Source organism: Gracilinanus agilis, chromosome 5, assembly GCF_016433145.1.
Source record: "Gracilinanus agilis isolate LMUSP501 chromosome 5, AgileGrace, whole genome shotgun sequence".
In the NCBI taxonomy this organism is placed as follows: domain Eukaryota; kingdom Metazoa; phylum Chordata; class Mammalia; order Didelphimorphia; family Didelphidae; genus Gracilinanus; species Gracilinanus agilis.
This window is the reverse complement of record NC_058134.1, coordinates 229687815-229708929: the sequence shown is the minus strand read 5'-3', so window position 1 is coordinate 229708929 and position 21115 is coordinate 229687815. Positions and strand designations below refer to the sequence as shown.

Here is a 21115-nt window from a genome sequence, read left to right as displayed (position 1 = left end):
TTTCTGCCATGCAGTCTTAGAAAGTTGTATAAAGCAGTGAGAGACTGTTGTATAAAGCAGTGAGAGACTGAGTGATTTGCAAGGGTTATGAAAATATGAAATAAAGAAAATATATTTGTGTATATAGATATAGATATATAGATATAGATAACATGCACATACATATATGCATGCATATATTTATATACACATATAACGTAGATAAATAATTGAATGAAGCCCTTTTTGGCTTCAAGGTCAGCTCTTTATCCTCTACACCACCAAAAATAAAGACAAAAATAACAACTAAGTAGTTGTTAAAAATAATCATAACTTTTAAAAAGTTTTTTTATCATCTTTTTAAAAAAATCTTAATTATTTTAACAACTGTTGTTAAACAACAAATGTGTCGTTATTTTTGCTTTTAGTTGTGTTGATGGCAAGTGTTTTAATTACATCAGCTTTTAGAAAGTTAATAGATTATCCATCAGCTCTTCTGAGTAATGGAGAAAGAGCTGGCAGAACCTAGTTTGTGAATTAGATTTGTATCCATATTTTAGAACTACCTAGGAAAAAATAAGTTTTGGGGAAAAAAATTCTCTAGTAAGTCTTTTACCTGTCATTGCATTATCCCACCTCTGGTCATAAATATCTTGTTTTAGCAAGCAAGAAAAAAGAATGATGACCTAAAAATCAGGAGGTCTAAGTTCTGTCCTTAGCTGTCTTCGGTGTTTCACAGGATTGTCCTGAGAACCAAGAGAACTTGAACTTGAGTTAAGAAGAAGCACTGCCATTGCAAATAGAAAGGCTACTGCAGAAATCCAGGGAGAGCCTAGATGGTGTGAGAAGCAGGGCACAGCAGTCCAGGAGCCTCAAGGAGAGAGAGATACTATGAGGAAAATAATGCAGCAAGCACCATCACAATCCCCTACTAATGTGTCTAAAACCAGAGTCAAAAGACAGACAGTGGCTAAGACTAATTCTTGAATACCAGTCTGGGTAGTATTGTCTACACTTGCTAATCCATGAGAAAAGATTACTTTCCCTGAATCCTTTTTGGGACTGTTCCCACTTTTCCCCTCTTTCTGCTGCAAACTCCAAACATTGAGCTCTTTCTATGAATTCAAATCCTATTTCTGCCTATGCCTTTCCAATGAAATCAGACCTCTGAATATCTTGACATGAGCAGCTACTCCATATTACCCCTGGGCAGGTTCTATATCTTGACATCCAAACCCTGAGTCCCTTTGCTTTATAGATTCTCTTGGTACACACACAACCCTCTGTTCCTTGAACTACCCCTTCACTTGATTTTTTTTTTGTGGTTGAAGGACTGTCATTTTCTTTTCTTTTTTAAAAAATTATTTGTTTTATTTTCAGAAAAATTTTCCATGGTTACATAATTCATGTTTTTACTTTACACTTCACTCCCTCTCAAACTCCCCACCCACCCATAGCTAACTCGAATTTCAACTGGTTTTAACATGTGTGGTCAGTCAAGACTTATTTATGTATTATTGATAGTTGCATTGGTGTGGTCCTTTCCAGTCTACATCTCCAATCATGTCCTCATCAACTCAAGTGTTCAAGCAGTTGTTTTTCTTCTGTGTTTCCTCTCCTGTGGTTCTTTCTCTGAATGTGGGTAGCATTATTTTCCATAAATCCCTCAGAATTGTCTTGGGTCATTCCATTGCTGCTAGTACAGATGTCCATTAAATTCAAATTTACCACAGTGTATCAGTCTCTGTGTACAATATTCTGGCTCTGCTCCTTTCACTCTGCATCAATTCCTGGAGGTATTTCCAGTTCACATGGAATTCCTGCAGTTCTTTATTCCTTTGAGCACAATAGTATTCCATCACCAACATATACCACAATTTGTTCAGCCATTCCCCAATTGAAGGGCATGCCCTAGCTTTCCAGATTTTTGCCACCACAAAGAGCGCAGCTATAAATATTTTTGAACAAGTCTGTTTATGATCTCTTTGTGGTACAAACCCAACAATGGTATGGCTAGATCATTCTTTTATTGCTCTTTGGGCATAATTCCAAATTGCCATCCAGAATGGTTGGATCAGTTAACAACTCCACCAGCAGTGCATTAATGTTCCAATTTTGCCACATCCCCTCCAACATTCATTACTCTCCCCTGCTATGATTTTAGCCAATCTGCTAGGTGTGAGGTGGTACCTCTGAGTTGTTTTGATTTGCATTTCTCTAATTATTAGATATTTAGAACACTTTCTCATGTGCTTATTGATACTTTTGATTTCTTTATCTGAAAATTGCCTATTCATGTCCCTTGTCCCTTTATCAATTGTGGAATGGCTTGATTTTTCTTATACAATTGATTTAGTTCCTCGTATATTTGAGTAATTAGACCTCTGTCAGAATTTGTTGTTATGAAGATTTTTTCCGAGTTTGTTGTTTCCCTTCTGATTTTGGTTTCATTGTTTCTGTTTGTGCAAACCCTTTTTAATTTAATATGATCAAAATTATTTATTTTACATTTTGTAATTTTTTCCTAACTTTTGCTTGATTTTAAAATCTTTCCTTTCCCAGAGATCTAAGAAGTATACTATTCTGTGTTCACTTAACTTATTTACAGTTTACTTCTTTATATTGAAGTCTTTCACCCTTTCTAAATTCATCTTGGTGTAGGGTGTGAGATGTTGATCTAAACCTAATCTCTCCAATATTGTTTTCCAATTTTCCCAGCAGTTTTTGTCAAATATTGGATTTTTGTCCCAAAAGTTGGGCTTTTTGGGTTTATCATACACTATCTTGCTGATGTCACTTACCCGAAGACTATTCCACTAATCCTCCCTTCTGTCTCTTAGCCAGTACCATATTGTTTTGATGACTGCTGCTTTATAGTACAGCTTAATATCTGGTACTGCTAAGCCATCTTCCTTCATGTTTTTTTTCATTATTTCCCTTGATATTCTTGATCTTTTGTTCTTCCAAATAAAGTTTGTTATAGTTTTTTTCTAATTCAGTAAAAATGTTTTTGGGTAGTTTGATAGGTATGGCACTAAATAAGTAAATTAATTTGGGTAGAATGGTCATTTTTATTATGTTAGCTTGTCCTAACCATGAGCACTCAATGTTTTTCCAATTGTCTAGTTCGAGTTTTAATTGCTTGGAAAGTGTTTTATAGTTATGTTCATGTAATACCTGTGTTTGTTTTGGTAGATAGATTCCTAAGTATTTTATATTGTCTACGGTGATTTTACATGTTGTTTCTGTTTCTACCTCTTGCTGCTGTGATGTGTTGGAAATATATAGAAATGCTGATGATTTATGTGCATTTATTTTGTATCCTAAAAATTTGCTAAAGTTGTTGATTATTTCTACAAGCTTATTAGTTGGTTCTCCAGGATTCTTTAAGTAGACCATCATGTCATCTGCAAAGAGTGATAGCTTAGTCTCCTCATTACCTATTTTAATACCTTCAATTTCTTTTTCTTCTCTAATTGCTACTGCTAGTACTGTTTCTAGTACAATGTTAAATAATAGAGGTGATAATGGGCATCCTTGTATCACTCCTGATTTTATTGGAAAGGCTTCTAATTTATCCCCATTGCATATAATGCTTGTTGATGGTTAAGATACATACTGTTTATTATTTTTAGGGAAAAAAAACCATTGATTCCTATACTTTCTAGTGTTTTCAGTAGGAATGGTCATTGTATTTTGAAAATGCTTTTTCACCATCTATTGAGATAATCATTGGTTTTTGTTGGTTTTCTTGTTGATATGGTCAGTTATGTAAATGGTTTTCCTAATGTTGAACCATCCTTGCTTTCCTGGTATAAATCTCACCTGATCATGATGGATAACCCTCTTGATCACTGGCTGGAGTCTTTTTGCTAGTATTCTATTTAAGATTTTTACATCTATGTTCATTAAGGAGACAGGTCTATAATTTTCTTTCTCTGTTTTTGATCTACCTGGCTTTGGAATCAGTACCATATTTGTGTCATGAAAGGAATTTGGTAGGACTCCTTCTTTGCTTATTATATAAAAAAATTTGTATAGTATTGGGATTAATTGTTCTTTGAATGTTTGATAGAATTCACTTGTGAAACCATCAGGCCCTGGCGATTTTTTCTTAGGGAGTTCTTTGATGGCTTGTTCAATTTCTTCTTCTGATATGGGATTATTTAGGTATTCTATTTCTTCTGCTGTTAATCTAGGCAATTTATATTTTTGTAAATATTCATCCATATCACCTATATTGCTAAATTTATTGCCATATAATTGGGCAAAATAGTTTTTAATGATTGCCTTAATTTCCTTTCATTAGAGGTGAGGTCTCCTTTTTCATCTTTGATAGTATTAGTTGGTTTTCTTTTTTCCTTTTTTTAAATTAGATTTACCAGTACTTTGCTTATTTTATCTGTTTTTTCAAAGTACCAGCTTCTAGTCTTATTTATTAATTCAATAGTCCTTTCATTGTTGATTTCATTAATTTCTCCTTTGATTTTTAGTATTTCTAATTTAGCTTTCATCTGAGGATTTTTAATTTGTTCATTTTCTAGTTTTTTAAGTTGCATGCCCAATTCACTAATCTCTGCCCTCCCTAATTTGTTAATAATATATGCACTCAGTGATATAAATTTTCCCCTTAGAACTGCTTTGGCTGCAGCCCATAGGTTTGGGTAAGATGTCTCACCATTGGCATTGTCTTCAATGAAATTATTAATTGTTTCTGTGATTTGTTCTTTCACTAAATTATTTTGGAGAATCATATTATTTAATTTCCAATTAGTTTTTGGTTTGCCTCTCCATATATTCTTACTACTAATTATTTTTATTGCATTATGATCTGAGAAGGTTACATTTATTATTTCTGCTTCTTTGCATTTGTTTGCCATGTTTCTATGCCCTAGTACATGATCAATCTTTGTGAATGTTCCATGTGCTGCTGAAAAGAAGGTGTATTCCTTTTTGTCCCTATTTATTTTTCTCCATATATCTATTGACTCTAATTTTTCTAGGGTTTCATTCACCTCTCTTAGCTCTTTCTTATTTATTTTTTGGTTAGATTTATCTAGATCTGATAGCGGAAGTTTGTAGTCCCCCACTAGTATGGTTTTGCTATCTATTTCATCCTTGAGCTCCACTAGCTTCTCCTTTAGAAATTTGGAAGCTGTACCGTTTGGTGCATACATATTGAGTACTGATATTTCTTCATTATTTATGCTGCCTTATTTTAGGATGTAGTTACCTTCCCTATCTCTTTTAATCTTATCTATTCATACTTTGGCTCTGTCAGAGATCATGATAGCCATCCCTGCCTTCTTTTTCTCATTTGAAGCCTAAAAGATTTTGCTCTATCCTCTCATTTTCACTTTATGTATGTCTGTCTGTCTCATATGTGTTTCTTGTAGACAACATATGGTAGGATTTTGGTTTCTAATCCACTCTGCTATTTGCTTCCGTTTTATGGGTGAGTTCATCCCATTCACATTCAGAGTTATAATTATCAAAGGTGCATTTCCAGACATTTTGATTCTTTCTCCTAGTCCTGTCCTTTCTTCTTTCCCTATTTCCTTCTATACCAGTGTTTTGTTTTTAATTAGTTCCTATAATCCTCTCCCTTGTTGTACTTCCCTTTCTCACCCCTCCCTTCTTATTCCCCTCTTATTGTTCTTTAAAGCCACTCTGTGCTCCCCCCAAAGCCCTCTCCCTCCCAAGTATAGCTTCCATCCCCACCAGTCCATTTGTTGCCCTTCTACTTCTCTATCAGGCATGGATCAATTCTCTGCCCCAATGGATCTGATTGTTCTTCTCTCTTTAAGTTGATTTCAATGCACTTAAGTATTGAATATTTCCTCTCTCTAACCTCTTTACCTTTACAGTGTATTGTTATTTTCCCCTGCTGTTCCCATGCACTACTTTATGGAATATAAATTTATTTCTTGTTTGTTTTCATATTTTTCTTATTATCTTCTCCCCCCAGTTTTGTATATATTTATTCCTCCATACCTCCATACAGACATATATACATACATACATACATACATATATATATATATATTGCTTGACATTTCGTCCTATACAGTTTGTCCCTGTTCCCTCTATATAAACTTCTTCTAGTTACGCTGTTGGTAATAACAATTTTTAATATTTGCCAATATCTTATTTTCTTCTTGGGATATATATTGATTAAACTTGTGTCCCTTAAAGAAAATAATTTTTTCTCCTCCCCCATTCTCTTAATTACCTTATATTGACCCTCATGGGTTCTGGGTTTGGGCAGCAAACTCTCTGTTTAAGTCTAATTTTTTTCCAGATGAATGTTTGGAAGTCCTCAATTTTATTGAATTACCATACTTTCTCCTGCAATAATATAGTTAGTTTTGCTGGATAGTTGATTCTTGGTTGTAGACCCAGTTCTCTTGCTTTCTGGAATATTGTGTTCCATGCTTTCCAGTCCTTCAATGTAGATGCAGTCAGATCTTGTGTTATCCTAACTGTGGTTCCCTGATATCTGAATGACTTCTTTTTAGCAGCTTGTAATATTTTTTCCTTGGTCTGGTAGTTTTTGAGTTTGGCTATAATATTCCTGGAAGTTGTCAGTTGTGGATTAAATGTAGGAGGTGATCTGTGGATTCTTTCAATTTCCATTTTTACCTCTTGTTTTGAGAACTTCAGGGCAATTTTCTCTGATAATTTCTTGTAAGATGCCATCTAAACTTTTTCTTTTATCATGACGTTCTGGTAAACCAATAATTCTTAAGTTGTCTCTTCTAGCTCTGTTCTCCAGATCTTTGGTTGAATCAATGAGGTGTTTCATATTCTCCTCAAATTTTTCATTATTTTTATTTTGTTTAATATATTCTTGTTGCCTTGTGAAGTCACTTGCTTCTAGTTTTTGATTTCTGTTTTTTAAAGACTGAATTTCATGCCTAGCTTTTTGGTCATCCTTCTCCTTCTGGTCTGATTTTCTTTGTAGATCATCTTTTGCCTTCTTTGCTTCATTTTCAAGCCAGCCAATTCTGGCTTTTAAGACTCTATTTTCTTGTTTTAGGTTCATATATTTCCTTTTTCAAATTGTCTTCAGCCTCTCTTGCCTCTCTTGACTGCTTTTTGAGTTCCTGAAGTTCTTGAGTTAATCGAATTTTGAGATCTTCCAAAGCCTGTGTCCAGTTTGCTGGAACTACTTCCTCTTCTTCTATTTCTATTTCATTTGCTCTCTTTTCACTTCCTTGAAAGAAGCTGTCAATTGTCATTTCTTTTCTCTTTTTCTGTTGCTTACTCATATTTTTTCCTTCCTTGTTCTGCTAGTTTGAGCAGATGTATTTAATGATCTTTGATGAAAGATCTTCCCCCCGCTGGCAATGGAGGTTTGTAGTTACTTTCTCTTCCCTCTGAAGACTTCTTGTCTGTCCAATTGTTGGGATTAATCCTGTATTGACTGGATTAATCTTACTGCTTAATCTGCCCAGAGGCTAAAACCTGGAGAGGAGGGAAAAACAAACAAAGAACCCCCCCCAAAACCATGGGGGGGGTAACAAGGAGTGCTTTTGCTGAACTAAGCTCTCCAGCAGTGGGGTCCCCCTGCACTGTCCACTGTGTTTGAATTGGTTTTCCTCTTGAAGCCCTGTGTTCTCTATCTCGGTATGATGAAGCCAAACTATCTGAGGTCTGGGGTTTGGCTCTTTCTAAGCCACCATCATCCAGGCATTTTTTGCTGTGTTTCTCTGGTTTTCTCCTCTAGTCACCTCTCCAGTGCCTGTGTTTAACTCCCCAAGTCCAGTGCCAGTAAGGCCCTCTCTCCAGACTGGTGCAACCACTGGCCCTGAGATTTCCCAGGCTGCTGGAGACTCTGCATAGCATGTTGGGGAGGAGTCCTAGGATTCCCCTTCTACACCCTCAGATCTGACAGTTCAAGAATTAAAGCCTTTTTCTTGGTGTATCTCTTCAGTTATGCTACAGTAGGGTTCCCCCTGCTCTGTCCCGTTATTAGATTTGGTCCTCTTTTCCAAGTGCATTGTTATCTATCTCAGTGTGTAAGGGTGCGGAGGTTTTAAGATTCTTTCCATCTAACCCGCTATCTTCCTGGAAACCAGGACTGTCTACCCCATCACTTGAACTGGAATCACTTTCCTATATAAGCCACCAATTGGCCCTCTTTCCAATTCTAAGCCCTACTGAAATGCTGTAGCCTGCTGTAACCTATGACCCGATAATTACCATACTGTCCAGTCTCAATTACTACCAAAGAATCCTCTCTAATATCCTATGCTAATGACACCATCTGCTGGAATGTTAGGATATTGTCTAAAGATGCTGTTAAATGCAGACAACATTTTTGCAACAACCTGATTAAGAAAATTTTAACTGCCTTCTTAAAAATATTTGTACTTAACTTGTACATCTAAACTTCACCTACTGTCCATAAGGAGAGTATAAAATCAAATAAGCAGCCTTTATTAAGGGCTGATTATGCCCAAGAAAGAGAGCTAAGTGCTGAGATATAAAACAAAACAGTTTGGAATTTCTAGGGGAAAGAATTTTTGTACATGGTGACTCTGAGATACCTATGGGACTTTCAATTTGAAATATTCAGGGGGCCGGATTAAGATGATGGAAGACTAAAAAGTAGCTGCTTAACCTCTCCTAACCGAAACATATAGGACTTCTCAAGGGAACATAAAAAAAATCCAGACGAACAAAGGAAACCCACAACAGGGCGCAGCATTGAAGGTACGTGGGATTAGGGCATTTCCATGCTAAAAGGGAGTAAAATAGCTCTACTAAAAGAGGAGCTGAGCAACCCCCTCCCCCACACACCACCTATAGGGCCAAAGCCAGCACACAAGAGATAGAACAAGTTTTGGGCACCCATTAAGTCCTTGAAAACTACCTGGGACCACCAGGGCCTGTTCCTGAGAGCAGCAAGATTTGAGACCCCAAGAGGCTAATGAACGTGCGGACTTTGAATACAGACCCTGAGTGCAGGCGCAGTTGTAGCTGCAGACATGGATCCTGAGCACAGGCACAGACCGTGAGTGGGGACCCAGTGCAGCGGGGTGCAAGATAGTGGAAGCAGTGCCCTGAGACTGTTAAGGAGCTTCAGGCAGAGAAACAAGCAAGGGGACCACCAGGAAGCTTGACTCTGGGAACAATTAGACCTGAGACATCAGGACCCAAAGAGCGCAGACAGACCCTGGGCATGAGGATAAAGCTGAGAGGGCACCGGGCTAACAATGACAAGCCAGATACAAGAACCTCAGAAGAGAAAGATCAAGAAGAAATCTTTAGTACTCAGCAACTTTTACACAGAAAAAATCCAGACAACAGAGCAAACAGCAGAGGAGAACAAACAAGTAATCATATCCAAACCTTCCCCAAAAAATGAAAACTGGTCACAAGCTATTGAAGAGTTGAAATCTGAGATTATGAGAAATATGGTAGAGAACTGGCAAGAAAATAACAATTTAAAAGGCAGAATTTTCCAATTAGAAAGTGAGGCTCAGAAATCAAATGAATTGATAAGCAAATTGAAAACCAGAAATGACCAGCTGGAAGCCTTGAAGAACCAAACAGACCAGATTCAAAAGGAAAACCAAAAGATTATAACTGAAAACCAGTCTCTAAAGGCTAGAATTGGGCAATTAGAAAAAGATTCCCCCAAATCAAAAGAATTAACAAGCAAATTGGAGACCAAAATCAAACAGCTGGAAAACAGGATAGACCAAATCGAGAAGGAAAATTAAAAGAATATAGCAGAAAACTAGTCTCTAAAGACAAGAACTGGGCAAGTAGAAGCCAATGATCTCTAAAGACAAAAAGAACAAATAAAGCAAAATCAAAAGACTGACAAAATAGAAGGAAACATGAAATATCTCACTGAGAAATTGACAGATCAAGAAAACAGGTCTAGAAGAGATAATTTGAGAATCATTGGTCTCCCTGAAAAAGCAGAAATTAATAGAAATTTGGACTCCATACTAAAAGAAATAATCAGCGAAACTGCCCTAAAGTTCTATAACAAGAGGGCAATATAGACATTGAAAGGATGCATGTTAAAACTATGGGGGAGGAGTTTTGGGGGTGAAGGGGAAAGTAAGAACATGAATCTTGTAACCATGATAACTTTTCCACAAAATAAAAATTATTTAAAAAAAATAGAAATATTCAGGGAGCTATTAATTATTTTGGAATACAGCTCAAGAAAAAGACTAAGGCTAGCAAAAGAGAGCAATGATCGTACTGGTGGCAGTATTTGTGTAGCACTTAAATGCTTGCAAAGTGCTTTACACATCTCACTTGATATTCACAATACCCCTATTGAAAGAAGATGCTATTATCATCCCTATTTTACAGATGAGGAAACTGATGCAGACAGAAGTTAAATGACTTCCCAAGATCACACAGCTAATAATTGTCTGAGTTAAAATTTGAACTTACATCCTGACTCAAAATCTAGTGCTTTATTTAGAAGACTACTCATATCCCTAGATACAATGATTAAAACAATGGGACTTGGGAACCAAGGAGAATAGACAAAGAGAAAAGTGAAGATGACCTAAGACAAACCTTGGGCTACACCCAGGGTTAATGGACATAAGAAGAAATGAAATTCCAACAAAAGTCCAAAAAAGAAAGCTCAAAATATTTAAACATTTTAAATGTTTAATTAGCAATATTGCAAGGACTAGGTAGCACAGTGTTAGAGCACTAGTCGTTGAATCAGGAAGACCATGATTCAAAATTCTGCCTCCAACACTGTGTAACTCAACTTCTCTCAGCCTCAGTTTCTTCATCTGTAAAATATTGTTAATAATACCACTGACTCCACAGGATTGTGATGAGGATCAAATAAGATGATAAATGCTCTCTGAAGATCTTTTTTAAAGTTTAGATTATATTTTTTTCAATCAGCAAAAATCCTCCTTCTCTCTCTCCCAGCCCAGCTCCATATGAGAATGAAAGAAAAACAAAAATCTCTTTAGTCCAGCAGAACCCAGTTCAGCACTAAGCCTGGTGGAGTCCTGTACCTCTCTGTTAGGAGTCCCTTTGGGTTCTTGGCTGATCATCAAACTGATCAGAATTCCTCATTTAGTCACAGCGATTTGTCTTTTCCCCTGATTGTTTCTGTATAAACTGTTCTCATTATGCTTATTTCACTGTGCACCAGTTCCTATTAAGTTTTCCAATGCTTTTCATCATTTATTATAGTCCACTGATATTCTACCACATTTATAATTAGTTTAGTTAGGTGTAACAGTGAATTAGAGAGCCAGGCATGGAGTCAGAAAGACCTGAGTTCAAATCTGACCTTACTAGCTGAAATCCACCTTCTCTAGAAGAAGCATCCCTGGAACCACAGCAAGGTTTTGTTTTGTTTTGTGGGAGTTCTTTTTTGCTTGTTCTTTAAGCCTACATCATGACTCTGCACTTGATGTTAAGGCTCTGTACATTTCTGGAAAGAAGCTCTGGGTGGTCCTGATGCTGCTTTTTTGAGGTAACGGTTGTTGTTTTATTCCCGGATCTCAGAGCTAGACTAGAGACCTGTAAGTTTTCTGCATCCCTAAAGTGGTCTGATACAGGGCAACGTCTGATTGATGCCTACCATTCTGGTGTGAGCTCTACCAATTCCTGACCTAGGTTTGGATCTGAATAACAGATGATTATTGCTATGATCAGTCCTATCAGCCACCTCGGGAGTTCTGTTGGATTTGCTAGTCTTCTTATACAGGTTAGCCTCAGTGAAATTAGAATCACCTTCTAAAAGAAACTCCTAAAGAAAAAATTGCAGAAATGCCACAATGCCAAATGCCAAATGCTAAAATCTAGAGATTCAAAGTTACAGAAAAAAAACCATAAGTGAAGAACTGAATATCAAGAGACCACAGTCTGGATCACATAAGACCTAGCAGCTTCTGCTATAAATGAGAAGAGATTTAAAAAAATAATATGCTAAAGAACAAATAGGATCACCGTTATCAAGGACAACTTACCCAGCACAGTTTTATATAATTCTATAGGGACAATAATGGATCTTTAATGGAAGAGGAAGACTTTTATTTTAATTTAACTTTTAATTAATAAGAGCTTTTCCCCCTTTCTACCTCATCATTAAGTTTATTTTATTTTACTTTTTTAATATAAATATTTTATTTTTTTAGAAAAATTTTCCATGGTTACACAATTCTTGTTTTTTCTTTCCCCTTCATCCCTCCCTTTGATATAATAGCCCCCTCCCCGTATCCAATGCACATTTCCACTGGTTTTAACATGTGTGTGATCAATCAGACTTATTTACATATTATTGATAGTTGCATTGGTGTGGTCGTTTCAAGTCTACATCCTCATCATTAAGTTTAAAAAGAAAAAAACAAATCATTTTAATGAATATATATGCACATTCAAGCAAAACAAATTCCCACTTGGGCCACGGGAAAAAATGCATCCCATTCACTTAAGCTGAATCTGTCAAATTTCTATTAGGACATGGAAAAATAAAAAGATTCTCAAGAATTCTTGAGGAAAAGAACATAGCTAAATAGAAACTATGGAGCTTTACATTTACAGGGTAAAAAGAAAGATAGAACAAAACATTTCTTAGAAAATTAGAAGGGGCTAATTAATGAAGTGCTAACATTCTGATTGAAGAGAAAAACTAGGGTCTCTTCAGGATTTTAATATTTCAAAGGCAGTAATGGAATTGAATAAGATAAATAGAGGAGCTGATGATACTCTGATTCTAATCTGATGGTTTCATGAGGGAATATAAAAGAGATGGCAATAGGATTAGGACAGAAGGAAAAAAAAAGGAGATGAACAATTCTACAATTGATGTGCCTGATTTGAATACACAAGTGTGGAGAAAGGGGTAAAAAGAGCAAGCACCAAATGAACCTTAGTCTCACTGGATCTAGAAAAAGGAAGGCTGAAAACATAAATATTTACATATGCTAAAAGTTTGATATATGTGGAGAAATGGAAGGAATAGAGGCAGGGAGAACATGGTTAGACAAAGAACAAAAATAGGGAAAAGAAGAGTCATGAGCAAAACAACTTTAATTTCAGAAAGTAGATCCTTAACATATGACTAAAAGGAAAATAAAGAAAAATCCCTAAACAGGGCTTTTGGTAGGGGAAGGTACCAACAAATTACATAACGAATAAACCAACTATGACATGTGATTATAATGGACTATTTTTACACTGAATGAAATGGAAGAAACATTTTCAAAAGACATTAGGAAGAGTGAGGCAGTGAGAAATGAACAAAATCAAGATCATTAAATACAATAATAACAACATGGTAAAGAAAGACTTAAAACTTTGAATTAGCCACATTCACAATTCCATTATCTTCAAATACTTTGTACCCATTTGACCTGACACCATTATGAGTTATTAATTTAACATTTTAAGAAAATATTTTATTTTCCCAATTACATATAATAATTATCAAAATATGTATTCCAAACTTTTAAGATCCAAATTGTCTCCCTTCCTCCTCCTTTCCCTCTACCCTCATGCCCACTGATGGTAAGCAATTCCATCAGGGAAATATATGTACTGTCATACAAAACATACTTCCATATAGGTAATTGTTGTAAGATAATACTCACAATAAAACCAAAACACTAAAATAAAAGCACAAATAAACTAAAGAGAAAAATAATATACTTTGATCTGCATTCCAACTTCAACAGTTCTTCCTTTGGAGGTTGATAGCATTCTTTGTCATAAGTCCTTCAGAAATATCCTAGATCATTTTGTTATTGAGAATATTTAAGTCCTTCAAGACTGATTATTATACAATACTGCTGTTATCGTATGCAGTGTTCTCCTGGTTATACTTATTTCACTTTATATCAGTTAATGTAGGTCTTTCCAGCTTTTTTTCTGAAATCATCCTGCTTATCTCTTCTTATGGTACATTAGCATTACATTGCCATCATAATCCACAATTTGTTCAGTCATTTCCCAATTAATAGGCATCTCCTCAATTTCCAATTATTTGCCCCAACAAAGACCTGTTATATATATTTTTGTACAAATAGGTCTTTCCCCCCCCTTTTTTTTTTATTTCTTAGAGATACAAACCTACTCGTGGTACTATTGGACCAAAGGGTATGAACAGTTTTACAGCCTTTTATCACAGTTTCAAAGTGCCCTCTGGAAGGTTGGATCAATTTGCAACTCTACTAACAATGCATTAGTGTCCAAATTTTGCCACATTCCCTTACATTAATGTTTTTAAGTGCCTACTATGTGCCATGTTGCTAAATGATGAAGATATAAAGAAAGTCCTAAGACAGTCTTTGCCTTCAAGAAGCTCACAATCTCATGGAGACAAACATGTAAACAAATACTTACAAAGCAATCTATATATGGGGCAAATAGAATATGAACAAAAAAGGGAAAACATTGGAATTAAGAGGGGTGCTGAAGAAGGTAGGATTTCAATTAGGACTTAAAGGAAGCCAGAACACCATTAGTTAGAGCAGTGATTCCCAAAGTGGGTGCCACCGCCCCCTGGTGGGTGCTGCAGCGATCCAGAGGAGCGGTGATGGCCACAGGTGCATTTGGGGGCAGTGAATAACTGTAAGAGGGTGGTGATAGCATATGACAGGGGGCACTAAGTAAAAAAGTTTGGGAACCACTGAGTTAGAGCAAAGGAAGGAGAGTCTTCCAAGCCTAGGGGATAGAGAGAAAGAATACCCAGAGCCAAGATACAAAGTGTACAGCCCCTGACATATTCAAGAGACCAGTATAGTGGCAATATCAAAAGCAAATATTCACTGGGTTGTGCCTAAATGGAAAAAAATGATCAACCCTATCAAAATTAATTTATAATTTTAGTTTTACGCCAAACAGTAAACAAACTAAAGTCTAGGATAAAACACAATTACAAGAAAATTCATTTGAAGTTACAAAAGGCAAATGGAGGAGAAATAAGAATGAAGGAAAAGCAGAACTTACAGTATTCAAAGCATAGTATAAAACATTGAGTATTAAAATTATGGTAGCAAAGTGATGCAATAGATAAAATGTCAGGCCTGGAATCAGGAAGACCTGCATTCACATCCAGACTCACACACTTACTAGATAGATCTATGACCCTGGGCAAGTCATTTTATTTTATTTGCTTCTATTTCCTCATCTGTAAAATGAAATGGAGAATGAAATTCAAACCACTCTAATATCTTTGCCAAGTAAACCCCAAATAGGGTCACAAAGAGTAAGACATGACTAAAGGCCATAAAACTAATTGTTATAGGGAAAAGTATAGAATAGTGCAAACCTGGAAAAAAATAAATGATCAAATTTTCTTGGGGAATAGCTTCCTATTTAACAAGAGCTACTAGGAAAACTGAAAAACAATTGGACCAACGTGAGTTTTAGAACAAGAATCACCACAAAATGAATACAGGAGTGAAAGAACCAACAAGAAGACAGAGTAAAAGAACTTTCAAGAACAGAAAACCCAAAAGGTAGGCAAAGAACATCTGGGACAGAGGGGTGAGAGTAGAACAGAGCTAACAAGAAGCTATTAGCAAGGAGGGAAGAGCAAGACAAGTGTAAGCTATACCCCCCTCCACCCCACATCTGCTGCCCAAGGTTTGGGAAACTATGGCCCAGCCAACATCCTACCTGGGCAAGTATAGGTACAAGCCAACACAGTACCCTTTGAAATTTCAAACCTGTGGAGAAATCCAGAGCCCCAGCCCAGGGAATTCTAGTCTGGGCTTGAGATAAGGATTTAGTTCACACTTTGGGGTGATTGATAGTACTAAGTAACTTTTTTTGCCTAAAGCTCATGGTGGAGCTCTAAGACAGGGAAAATCAAAGGTGTGCCTGATTGGATCAAGTACACAGTCATAGGCCAAATCAAGATCAGAGTGTGATCCAAAGCTAAGGGAAGTCTTTAAACTATTAGCATCAGAAGGGTCAATTGAATCAGCAGGGGGAGGGGAATCTCTGAGCTCTCAGCTCTCAGACCATCACATCATCCCTTCAAGTCTAACTATAATTACATAGGGAAAATGAGCAAACAACAAAAAAAGCAACTAACTCTAAATAATTTTTATGGAGACAAAGAGCAAGGTATTGACACATAACGGGACAATGAAAGCAAAGGAAACACATGAAAAGTCCAAAAGAAAAATATGGATCAGAAACAGATTCTGGAAGAACTCAAAAAACACTTCAAAAACCAATCAAGAGGGGGAAAGGAAAGGTGGTGAAGAGAAATGAAAGTGATGCAAGAAGAAATGGGCCGAGTGACAAAGAAGAACCAAAAGTTGACAGGGCCTTAAAAATCAGAATTGACCATCTAGAAACTAATGATATTTCATGAGAAATAAAGAAGCAATAAAGCAGAATCAAAGGATGAAAAAAACCAGAGGAAAACATGAAATATCTTATTGAAAAAACAAGTAACCTAGAAAATAGATCTAGGAGAAAGAATTTGAGAATTTTTGGAATACATGAAATCCATGATCAAGAAAAAAAAAAAACTTAAGACATCATATTACAAGAAATTATCAAAGATAACTGCCCAGAAATCCTCAAACAGGAAAACAAAATTGAACTTGAAAGAATTCACAGATCTCCTCCAGAAAGAAATCCTAAAATGATAACTTCCAGGAATGTAATAGCTAAATTCAAGAATCACCAAGACAAGGAAAGAATACTACAAGCAGCCAGAAAGAAATTATTCAAATACAATGGAGCTACAATCAGAATCACAAAGGACCTAAAGACTTCTACACTGAAGGATTGAAAGGCATGGAATATGATGTTCAGGACTTGAATTTACAACCCAGAGTCATCTATCCAGCAAAACTAAGTGCATTCTTTCAAGGAAAAAAGGGATATTCCACAAGACTAAGATTTCTAGACATTCCTGAGGAATAAGCCAGACCTAAACAAGAAATGTGAAGTTCAAATATGAGACACAAGAGAAATCCAGAAAGATAAATAAGAGAAAATCTAAGGGACTCATTATGGTTGAAATGTTTATATGTCTATATTGAAAGAGAATATCCATAATTCTCAGAAATGACTCTTAGTATTAGGGAAGATAGAAGGAATTTACACATAAAGAGGGTGGAGAACTAAACTGATTATGATGATATGATGTATCTAATAAATGTGATAATATAGAATAATATGAGTGTATGACACATATATCCATATGAATGATATGTAAAATAATCAAATCCTGAGAGAGTTGCACTGAGAAAAAAGGAAAGGGATAGATAGAATGGGGTAAATTATATAAAAATAAATCAGAATAAAAAAATCATTATAAAGAGGGGAAGAGAAGGGTGGTGATAGGCAATGATTAAACTTTATTCTCATTGTAAAAGGCTCAGAGAGGGTAAAACAAGAATATTCATTGGGGTACAGAATTTTATCTTACCATGATCAGTGGGCTATAGAATTCTATCTTACCCCACAGAGAATTAGAAGGGGAATAAGAAAAGTGAAGAGGGAAGCAAGTGGAGGGAGGAGAAGTAGGAGGAGGGTGACAAAAAGCAAAACACTGGTGAGGAGGAACAGAGTGAAAGGGAATAGAGTAGGATATAAAGGGGATAATATGATGGAGGGCAATACACAGTTGATAATCATAACGCTGAATGTGACTGGGATGAAATCACCTAGTAAATGGAAGTGGATAGCAGAATGGATTAAAAACCAGATTAAAAAGCAGAATCCTACTATATGTTGGTTACAAGAAACACATTTGAGGCAGGGTGACACAGATAGATTCAGGGTAAAAGGCTGGAGCAAAATTTATTATGTGTCATCTAAAGTAAAAAAGTCTAAAAAGGAGGGATAGTAAATCATGATACCAGAAAAAGCTAAAGCAGAAATTGATGAGGAAGGAAATTGCATTTTGCTAAAGGGAACTATAAACAATTAAATACTAGCATTATTAAACATTTATATACCAGATGGTATAGCACTTATATTTCTAAAGGAAAAATTTAAGGAATTTATAGAGGAAATAGATTGTAAGACCATATTAATGGGGGGATCTCAACCTTCCCCCTTTCAGAACTAGATGAATTGAACCAAAAAAAATAAATAAGAAAGAATGAAGGACAGTGAATGAAATGCTAGAAAAATTAGAGTTAATAGATATTTGGAGAAAACTGAACAGGGATAAAAAAGAATATACCTTCTTCTCAGTAGCATGTGGAACATATACAAAGATTAACCATGTTACTAGGGCATAGAAATATTGCAAACAAATGAAGAAAAGCAGAAATAGTAAATGAAACTTTATCAGATCATAATGCGATAAAAATTATACTTAACAAAGGTCCATGGAAAGGCAAATTTAAAATTATTTGGAAACTAAATAATCTACTTCTTCAAAACTGGTGGGTCAAAAAGCAAATCATAGAAACAATTACGGAATTCCTTAAAGAAAAAAAATGAGGAGAAAACATATCAAACTATGGGATATAGCCAAAGCATACTCAGGGCAAAATTTCTATCTATCTCTGATGGCCTATTACAACAAAATTGAGAGAGAGGATATCAATGGATTGGGTTTACAAATTAAAAATCCACAGATAAAAACTAAATTGAAAAATCTAAAAAATTAAAGGAGAAATTAATAAAATTGAAAGTAAAAAACTATTGAACTAATAAATAAGACTAGGATCTGATACTTTGGAAAAAACAAATATAATAAAGTACTGGTTGATCTAATCAAACAGAATAATGAAGAAAATCAAGTTAACAGTATCAAATATGAAAAAGGTGATCTTACCTCTAATGAAGAGGAAATTAAGGTAATTATTAAGAACTATTTTGGATATGATGGGCTACTTAAAAAATCCAAGATAATAAACTAAAAAGCTAGTGGAAATAATCAACAACTTTAGCAAAGTTGCAGGATACAAAATAAATGCACATAAATCATTAGCATTTCTATATATTTCCAACACATCACAACAGCAAGAGTTAGAGAAACACCATTTAAAATCACCCTAGACAATATAAAATACTTAGGAATCTATCTACCAAAACAAACACAGGAATTATATGAACACAACTACAAAACACTTTCCAAACAGTTAAAACTAGATATAAGTAATTGGAAAAACATTGATTTCTCAGAGGTAGGATTAGCTTACATAATAAAAAAAACAACCATTCTACCCAAATTAATTTACTTATTTAGTGCCATACCTATCAAACTGCCAAGAAATTTTTGACTGAATTAGGAAAAAAAAACTATAACAAAGTTCATTTGTAAGAACAAAAGATCAAGAATATCAAGGGAAATAAAAAAAAACATGAAGGAAGGTGGCATAGCAGTACCAGATATTAAACTATACTATAAAGCAGTGGTCATCAAAAAAATATGGTACTGGCTAAGAGACAGAAGGGAGGATCAGTGGAATAGACTTGGGGTAAGTAAGACAGTTTATGATAAACCCAAAGAGTCCAACTTTTGGGACAAAAATCCACCATTTGACAAAAACTGCTGGGAAAATTGGAAAACGATATGGGAGAGATTAGGTTTAGATCAACATCTCACACCTTTCAGCGAGATAAATTCAGAATGGGTGAATGACTTGAATATAAAGAAGAAAACTATAAGTAAATTAGGTGAACACAAAATAGTATACTTGTCAGATCTCTGGGAAAGGAAAGATTTTAAAACCAAGCAAGAATTAGAAAAATTACAAAATGTAAAATAAATAATTTTGATTACATTAAATTAAAAGTTTTTGTACAAACAAAAACAATGCAATCAAAATCAGAAGGGAAACAACAGACTGGAAAAAATCTTTATAACAAAAAACTCTGACAAAGGTCTAACTACTCAAATATATAAGGAGCTAAATTAATTGTACAAAAAATCAAGCCATTCCCCAATCAGTAAATGGGTAAGGGACATGAATAGGCAATTTTCAGATAAAGAAATCAAACCTACCAATAGGCACATGAGAAAGTATTCTAAATCTCTAATAATTAGAGAAATGAAAATTAAAACAACTCTGAGGTATCATCTCACACCTTGCAGATTGGCTAAAATGACAGCAGGGGAAAGTAATGAATGTTGGAGGGGATGTGGCAAAATTGGGACATTAATGCATTGCTGGTGGAGTTGTGAACTGATCCAACCATTCTGGATGGCAATTTGGAATTATGCCCAAAGAGCACTAAAAGAATACCTGCCCTTTGATCCAGTGATATACCATTGCTGGTTTTGTAACCTAAAGAGATCATACAAAAATACTTATAACCGAGTTCTTTGTGTTGGCAAAAAACTGGAAAACGAGGGTATGCCCTTCAATTGGGGAATGGGTGAACAAATTGTGGTATCTGTTGGTGATGGAATATTATTGCGCTCAAAGGAATAATAAACTGGAGGAATTCCATGTGAACTGGAAAGAACTCCAGGAATTGATGCAGAGTGAAAGGAGCAGAACCAGGAGAACATTGTATACAGAGACTGATACATTATGGCACAACTGAATGCAATAGACCTCTTTACTAGAAGCACTGCAATGACTGAGGACAATCTAGAGGAACTTATGAGAAAGAACAATATCCACATCCAGAGAAAGAACTGTGGGAGCAGAAAAGTAGAAGAAAAAACATGTGTTCAATCCCATAGTTTGACAGGAATATGATTAGGGTTTTGATGTTAAAAGATCACTCTACTGCAAATATGAATAACATGGAAAAAAGCTTTGAACAATCATACATGTATAACCCAGTGGAACTGCTTTTCTGCTTTGGGAGGGAGGAGATAAGAGTGGGGCGGGAGGTGAGGAGGAATCATGAATCACATAACCACAGAAAAATAGTCTAAATAAAATGTTAAAAAAATGTGTGCCCACAAAGTGTTGAATTGTGATATATAATATAATGGGAAATTATTATGCCAGGAGATTTTGAGAGAAAGATGAGTTTAGTTTTACACATGCTGACTTTGTAGGGTGAATGGGACATTTATCCCAAATATACCCTAGATAGCTTGAAATTTGATTACAGTTTATAAAAAATGTTTAGAGATCCTGGAAAAAAATGGGAATTATCTACAAGGAAAGAAAAGGAAGAGACCTAGAACTCAATGAGATGGAAAAGAAAAAATTTTAAACAGGGACAAAGACATAGCCCCAGG

At 35.4% G+C, this 21115-nt stretch overlaps 1 protein-coding gene across 1 annotated transcript in view; it reads right to left on the bottom strand.

Annotated features, from left to right (window-relative positions):
• LOC123250119 (sodium-coupled monocarboxylate transporter 1-like) overlaps window positions 1-21115 on the bottom strand; it is a 183521-nt gene that overhangs the window by 85929 nt on the left and 76477 nt on the right. The window lies entirely within an intron of this gene.